Source organism: Cornus florida, unplaced genomic scaffold, assembly GCF_030987335.1.
Source record: "Cornus florida cultivar Cherokee Brave unplaced genomic scaffold, ASM3098733v1 CherokeeBrave_3.0.0_Hap2_Chr04, whole genome shotgun sequence".
In the NCBI taxonomy this organism is placed as follows: Eukaryota; Viridiplantae; Streptophyta; class Magnoliopsida; order Cornales; family Cornaceae; genus Cornus; species Cornus florida.
This window is the reverse complement of record NW_026775574.1, coordinates 78,563,823-78,572,144: the sequence shown is the minus strand read 5'-3', so window position 1 is coordinate 78,572,144 and position 8,322 is coordinate 78,563,823.

Here is an 8,322-nt window from a genome sequence, read left to right as displayed (position 1 = left end):
ACTTTGAAATAAAATAGAAAGAATAGATAAGTCCTCCCGTTGTGGATCCTCAACCTTGAGACTTGAACTTCTAATAACTTGAAAAATAAATCGTGGGTTAGACCCAACGAGCAAGCTCTTTCTACCAGGCCTCTGAAAACCAATAAGCAGATCATCTCTGATCAAAACCAAACCTAAAAAAGTTTTAAGTTTAATAAAGATACACATATGTATAAATAATTATATACAATATAACCTTCACATCCATTAATAGGTTCATTAATTAATTTTCAAAACCATTAAATCATAGTTAAAACATAATCCTACCTAAACCAATCCACAATCTCCTTCTCTTTTAAAGAGAAACCTTTTAACCTTAATTCCATTTTAAATAATTATTTAATCATTTAAATAATAAACCATAATATAAGGAATAATTCCTTTAATCCAAAACCCTAGAACCACTAATGAATGATTTTATTTATTTAAATCATAAAGCAAAGATTTATTATTTGGCAATTCATTCATGCCTTCTCCAATGTTATTTTATTAATATATGTAAAATAATACACTAACTTGTAAATATTCGACTATTCTAATTTAAGAATAACAAATCATAATCCAACCTATACATACAATAACCATAATTGAAATTTTAATCATTTAACACATAGTAATTTAATTACGCTTTGGCAAATCAACCATACAATTATAAATATATTTATTTATATATTGACAACTCAACCATGCCTCTTTAAGTATTTTTATTTATACATTGGCAATTCAACTATGCATCCACAAGTATATTTATTTATACATTGGCAAATCAATCATGCCTCCACAAGTATATTTATTTATACATTTAAATTAATCACTCATTCACGTTTTCTATGTATATATTTTAGTCATACAAAGAAGACAATATTTTTTTTAAACCTTTGGCAACTCACCCGTGCCTACAATTCATCTATGTATCAATTTTAAACTCAATGATAGCTAATTCATACATAGACATCTCATACAAATTATAAGCATATCACTAATTTAATAACCAATCCATCAAGATATATCAAATAAGAATAATAACGCAAATAATCTTAATTAACATATATATATATACATATATATACATATATATTATATAATATATATGTGTATAATCCTTCCTTAATAATCTTTAATTATTTAAAATCACATATACATATATATCAATAATTATATATATATATATATATATATATATATATATATTTATTTATATATGTGTATATATAGTTTATTTAATTTATGAGTTGTATGTATAGATGTATGTGTATGTGTATATACAACTCATAAATTAAATAAACTATATATACACATATATAAATAAATATATTTATATATATATATATATATATATCATCCTTTCATAACCAATTATTAATTTATTAAATTAATAACAAATTAAATGTTACTAAATATCGTCAAAAACGGTTTCCCATAAATACTCCATCTCGGTTTAAATAATTTTCCGACACTATCTTACTAAAACGTAAATATCTCATAGTAGGATAGGAATCTGATAATGAAATTGGTACCATTGGAAAGAGGACGAAAAATCCTTAAATTTGAGCCTAAGAATGACCCAATTTCGATTTAAGATGACTGAGTTATGACCATTTCAATTTTATGTCACAAACAGGCAAAATAATAGACTGAGCTCAAATACTACTGCGAGCGCAACCGCACCAGATTAAGGATGATGACGAGGCCACTTGTATACGCCAAAATAATGTAGTAAATGTGCGGTTCAAGAAAAGCCTTTTTCGTCAAGTTTAAATTTATAAAAACCACTACCACTACTACTACTAACGTAGCAAGAATGAGTAAGGATCGTCCCAAGGGATTATACGTGTTCGAATTTAACTTCGACTTTAGCGTATCAAATGATTGCAAAGAGAGAGATTGGTTAATTAAACTAAGGTGCAATGAATTAAAATGCAATTAAAATAAACTAGTGAAAGATAGGGATTTAAGAGATATGAAGAGAGGTCTTAGGCTGTTGGAATCACCACTAAGCTCATGTAATTAACCACCTGTTTTCCATTAATGGGGAATACATTATTGTGAACAAAATGCGACTACTAATTGCAATATTAAGTATGAACCATCAAATTCATGTATGAATTGTCTACCTAACCAACAAATAAACTAAATGTAGAACAACCCATCAAATCTAAGCAAGACCCATCACACTAGTCACAATTGTAGCACACATCAATCTAGAGAATCATGGAATTTGCAATAATAAGCCATGGAATATCAAATCAAGTATAGATTGTCTACCTACCTACAAGCATGAATTAAACTGTAGAACAACCCATCAAGCATAAGAATATTCCATCAAATTAATTGACAAACCCATTTAATGAAAACCCATGCTTAGCCATCACTAAATCCTTAATTAATCACACATAGATATGCAACTAACATAGAGAATCTAGTGTAGAGATCAATTCCCCAAATAATCACATATAAGAAAACATGTAATTAAAATAGAGAATCATAAGGAAGAATTAAATCAATAATCACAAGGCTAAGCACTAATCACAACAATATATATATATAAATCTCCAAAAATAGAAATACAACGGTTTAGATTACACAAGACTTAGGGCTCATTCAAGCCCTAAGTGTAGATCTAGCTAATCATGGAGGAGGTGGATGTGGTCATGAAACCCTCAAGGGCACGCTCCAAACATGGCTCAATCTTCTTCCTCTTCTTCTTTGATGAATTCTAGAGAGAGAGTGTGTGTAGATCTTGAGATGTGTTCTTGGAGCTTCCACTCTTCTCTTTTCTTCTAACCCTAATCTCTAACTTTTTTAGAGAGAGAATATAAAATTACAATGTAAAAGTAAAAATGATAAAGCTCCCTTACAAAATGGTTCAATTCCCTTTAAATACAAAGTCCTTTTCTTAGTCACTAAGTCAGAAATATAGCCCAAAAATATCTAATCCGGCAACTATGTGGTAGGTAGAAATCAGCGCGCTTGGGAATTAGACAGCTCACTGCCAACACATTTTCGATCAGAGTTTGTTTAATTGATCCAACTTTTGATCGATCTGGGTTCGATCGATCTAACTCTGATCGATCTCACTTTTTCTGTGATCTATCTCACTTGGCAGTTTTCAGCATCAGCCTCCTTTTTGCTCCAAATCAACCTCTTTTTGCTCCAGATTCTCTCCAAGACTTAGTTTGACTCCAAAAAGGCCTTAAGAAACCATTTTTAGCACGTTTTAACATTATTGACCTAAAAAGGGAAATAACACGAAATTAGTCTAAAACGGAAAAATAAGATAGATAAAGGTCCAAGAATACTCGAGCTTAAGGGGTTTAAAAATGCACTTTTCAGCACTCATTACACCCCCAAACTTAAATATTGCTAGTCCATAGCAATGAACTACAAGGTAAAGGAATGAAATGAACAACTATACAACTATGAATCGAGAAAGCAATAAATGGATAACGCCACTTTCGTAGGGAACACGATTGCATTTTGCATATGCAACAAGCCTTTTAAACCCCTAGGTTACCCCCAGTGGACGAGTGAAGTCTCGTGAGGGTTTCTAAAAATGATACCCACAAACATTAAGCTCATTCTCATAAAAGAGTCACCAATATTGCAAATAAGTATTGGGAGAAAACTACCTCTAGTATGCAATTTTTTAACCATTTCCAAGCAATCTCCCAAAATTTCAACATTAAGAAAGCAAGTATGGTCCTCCACATATTAAGAAAATGATCATGCAAATCAAAACAACTCTAGAATCTTTTTTGAGTGGACCGACATCAAATATGTTGCTATCTTAGCCAATTAAAGAAATGATCATATCCTTACCCTTAAATTAGCACACAAATCTAGTACCGATTATCAAGACAAAGAGTGGACCTTTTATTAAAACTTTATTTATCTAGGTGCGCTTATTGTTTTCACTCATTTTTTATTTATTTATTATTATTATTTTTTTTAATCCCAAGGATCAAAGATGGAAACATAGTTCAATTTGTTGATCTATTAAGCTTTCTAGTGATCCATGAGATCGAGCATTAGGTCAATGACTTCCAAATCAGACGGCACTAGGTGTTGAAACACCCCTAAGGATTTACAAGCTCAAATCAATTAGGCTACAAATCAAAACAACACATCTAATCATTTCCCACTTCTCAGCTTTTGGGATAAGTCTTCACTTTTTTATTACTTTTATAACTTTTTCTTTTTCTTTTCTTTTCTTTTATTTCTTTCTTCTTTTTATTTATTTATTTTTTTTAATTTTTATTTTTATTTTTTAAGTTCAATTATTAACCTAGAGTTTAGGCCTTCCACCTTTCGGCGCGAGAAATTCAGTGCTTGATGAGGTTAAAATCCCGGCTACTCAATGAAAATGGTTTGTTATCCATTTTTATCAAGAATGAAAACTTTCAATGCACTACTAGCCCAATCAAGATATAACCAATTCAATAATCAACAAAGCATGTACCCCACAAATGAATGCTAGTGTGTGCCTGTGCTAGTGTAGAATCATAGAATAAATCTCTAAACAATCACAAAATCAAGATGATGTGGACCACAAGTACAAGCATGATATCAATCTTTTGAAAAATTTACTTATAAATGGCATCCACAAAGCATACAAGGAGTATTGGACTCTCAAGTCAAACAATTTTTAAATTTTAAGCAATATAGTCCTCAAAAGAAGAAAGTCATAACTAGATTAGATCTCAAACTCAATCATGCATCTAAATCTCAAATTTAAGTAGAATACGACAAAGACACCTTACCCCCAAACTTAAACCATACATTGTCCTCAATGTGCAATGAGAACAATGGAAAAGATGGAAAGAGTATACCGTGGTGGCGAAAGTATGAAACCCGGCAATGATCCAATATGAAAATAGTTTCCCTCAAACTTGGAATCAACAACCTACTTGAATAACCACACTAACAAACTCACATCAAATATCAAATAGGATAAGAATAATCAAATCATGCATTCTAAGATAATATAGCACAATATGAAAGAGAAATATGAGATCAAACCCAATATAAATCATAAAGTATGCATAACTACACAAAAGGGCACAATAGTGAATTTTTTTATATTTTTCATTTAATGAAAGCAAGTATATACAAAATGCAAGAAAAATAAAGAATAAAATACATAAACAAAATAAAAGAAAAAGAAATAAAGAATGTAAAATGCAATGAAAGAATATGTACAATGTAAGAAATGAAAAACAAAAAGTAAGAAATGATACAAGAACAAAATAATGAAAAATAAAAATAAAAATAAAAAATCTTTTTATTATTATTATTATTTTTAGACATAACAACAATGAACACACGCACAAAAATAAAACAAATAAACATGTAAGGAATGAAAATGTAAAGAAATAAGGGATACACTTTTTTTTTTTTTGAAAGTATATACAATGAAACAAAATATAAGAAATATGCACAATGATTGCTAAGTTTAATGTCTCTAGCAAGACGGAATGCCACTTTAAATTTTTTTTTTTTTCTGTTTTTTTTTTTTTTTTTTTCTAGAGAAAATAAATATTTACACAAACAAAGATAAAAGGCAAGTAAATAAAAATGCAAGAAGTAAAAATATAAGGAAATAAAGAATACAAAAAATCTTTTTTTTTTTTTTTTTTTCAAAGAGAAAAATAACTAAACAAAATAAAAGAAAGTAACAAAAGTAAAAGAAAATGAAAAAATAAAATAAAATAAAAATAGAAAGAAGAAAAAGTCAAAAAGTCAGAGTGGCAAAACTGTGATCGATTAAAGATGTGAAAACTTGCAAACAAGCTCGATCGATACACAGAGAGATGAAAAATACAGAGCTCCAAAAAATTTTCTAAGTATGGAATGAAGATTGATTTGAGGAAAATCTCAATCGATCTTGGAACACTCAGATCGATCTGAAATGAAATTCGCTTGATACACAGAAAGCTGATTTCTGCAGAGAATTGACTACAGAGAGGTTTGATCGATCAAAGGGACACTTGTGATCGATCGAACTGGCACTAAATGCCTAATTTTGAGATGAAAGTGCAGAAAATCCTATACTAAGCCCCAATGATGGTAACAAGAATATAGATTGAAAAATGAATGAAAGAATGTACACAAGAACGACAAATAAAAAGAAATGAGGGAGGAATAGAGTTTTGAAACTCTACGAATACTAGTGTTTAGTGTCTCTAGCAAGACGTTGGGTCAACTCACTAATCAAAAGAATCAAAAACCAGATATGAAACATCCTTATTGATCCTCTTTTCACTTTTCTCATTTAATGTCTCACTTACAACAATGAAATCATCCTCCAAAAGAATGACTTGAAAAGAAATGAAAGAGATAATATTGTTCCTTTCATCCACGGTTTTGAAAACAAAATCAATCATGGTTGGTCTTGCCACTTTGTTGTGTTCTTGAAACACATTCAAAGGATCATCCACTTTGATAGTTGGTGAGGCATTGTCTTTCAAAGACTCATTTGGATTAATAAGAAACACCTTCTCTTCATCCATTTTCTCTTCCTCAAAAATAACCATCTCCTCACCTTCCAAGTTAGCTAAGGAGTCCATTAAAGAATTCACTTCATTTTTGGAGCTTTCAAGGTCAAAATCATAATTTTTATACATTTCAAAAAGGCATATCTCAAGAGGGTCTTTGGAGATAATAGAATGAAGGTCCTCTTCAACAAGTTCCTCCTCCTCCTCTCTTACCTTTATAGTGGTCAACATCTCCTCACTCTCTAAAGTAGCAATAGCCGAGATAAAATCATGATTAAAACAAGGAAAGTCCTCATTAATCATATTATGCTCTATTGGACTAACCACTAACTCATTTGCCACTTCCTCCTCTATACAAGATAGAGTGCTAGGCATTAGCTCACTTGTCTCATCCTCATCTTCACTCTCATCATCCTCATCTATATAAATTGAAGTTCTTGCTATTTTTTCATTTGTCTCTTCCTCATCCTCTTGACGAGAAAGAGTACTTGCAATTTGCTTAACTTGAGCTTCAAGCTTGGCTAAAATTTGAGAATGTGAATTAATAAGTGGAGTTTGTGAAATATGCCCATCAAGTAAAGCTAATACTTTTTCTTGAAACTCGGGTGAATAAGGTGATGGAGGTGGTTCTTCATAAAATGGTGGGGGAGGGCAATAGTCACAAGGAGGATTAAAAGAGTGATCAAGTCCATGATAAAATGATGCATGTTGAAATGAATTGGACTTAAACTCATAAGGATTAAAATATGGTGGAGGGACATAAGGTGAGGGGAAGTAATTTTCCCCCAAACTTGGATCAAATAATGGGTCCATCCGCATTCAAAATCCAAATACAACAAATAATGGCCTCCACACGGGCCGATGCTTGGATAAAAATTTAAGCAATAAAATTAGCCTCAACAAGGGCTATCACAAGCATGCAAAGAAGTGAAACAATTAAAATACGAGACTTTCAAGAAATGCTCACAAAGGTCCTTAAGCAACTTCAACTCCAATCCTTGCTAAGGTCTAATGGTTGCTTTAAGATCCAATGTTTGCCTTCCTTGTAGTCAAGTACCTAATTGAACAAATAATATCAAGATTGAGAAATGAATATACAATGGAAAATAAAATAAAGATAGAAGCAATCAAATAAACACTATTGTTTAGTCTAACTCCAACAAAATCGTTAATCCCCGGCAACGGCGCCAAAATTTGGCAAGGCCGCTTGTAAACACCAAAATAATGTAGTGAATGTACAGTTCAATAAAAGCCTTTTTGGTCAAGTTTAAATTTATAAAAATCACTACCACCACTACTACTAACATAGCAAGAGTGAGTAGGGATCGTCCCAAGGGATTATACATGTTCGAATTTAACTTCGACTTTAGCGTATCAAATGATTGCAAAGAGAGAGATTGGTTAATTAAACTAAGGTGCAATGAATTAAAATGCAATTAAAATAAACTAGTGAAAGATAGGGATTTAAGAGATATGAAGAGAGGTTTTAGGGTGTTGGAATCGCCACTAAGCTCATGTAATTAACCACTTGTTTTCCATTAATGGGGAATACATTGTTGTGAACAAAATGCGACTACCAATTGCAATATTAACCATGGATCATCAAATTCATGTATGAATTGTCTACCTAACCAACAAATAAACTAAGTGTAGAACAACCCATCAAATCTAAGCATGACCCATCAAACTAGTCATAATTGTAGCACACATCAATCTAGAGAATCATGGAATTTGCAATAATAAGCCATGGAATATCAAATCAAGTATAGATTGTCTACCAACCTATAAG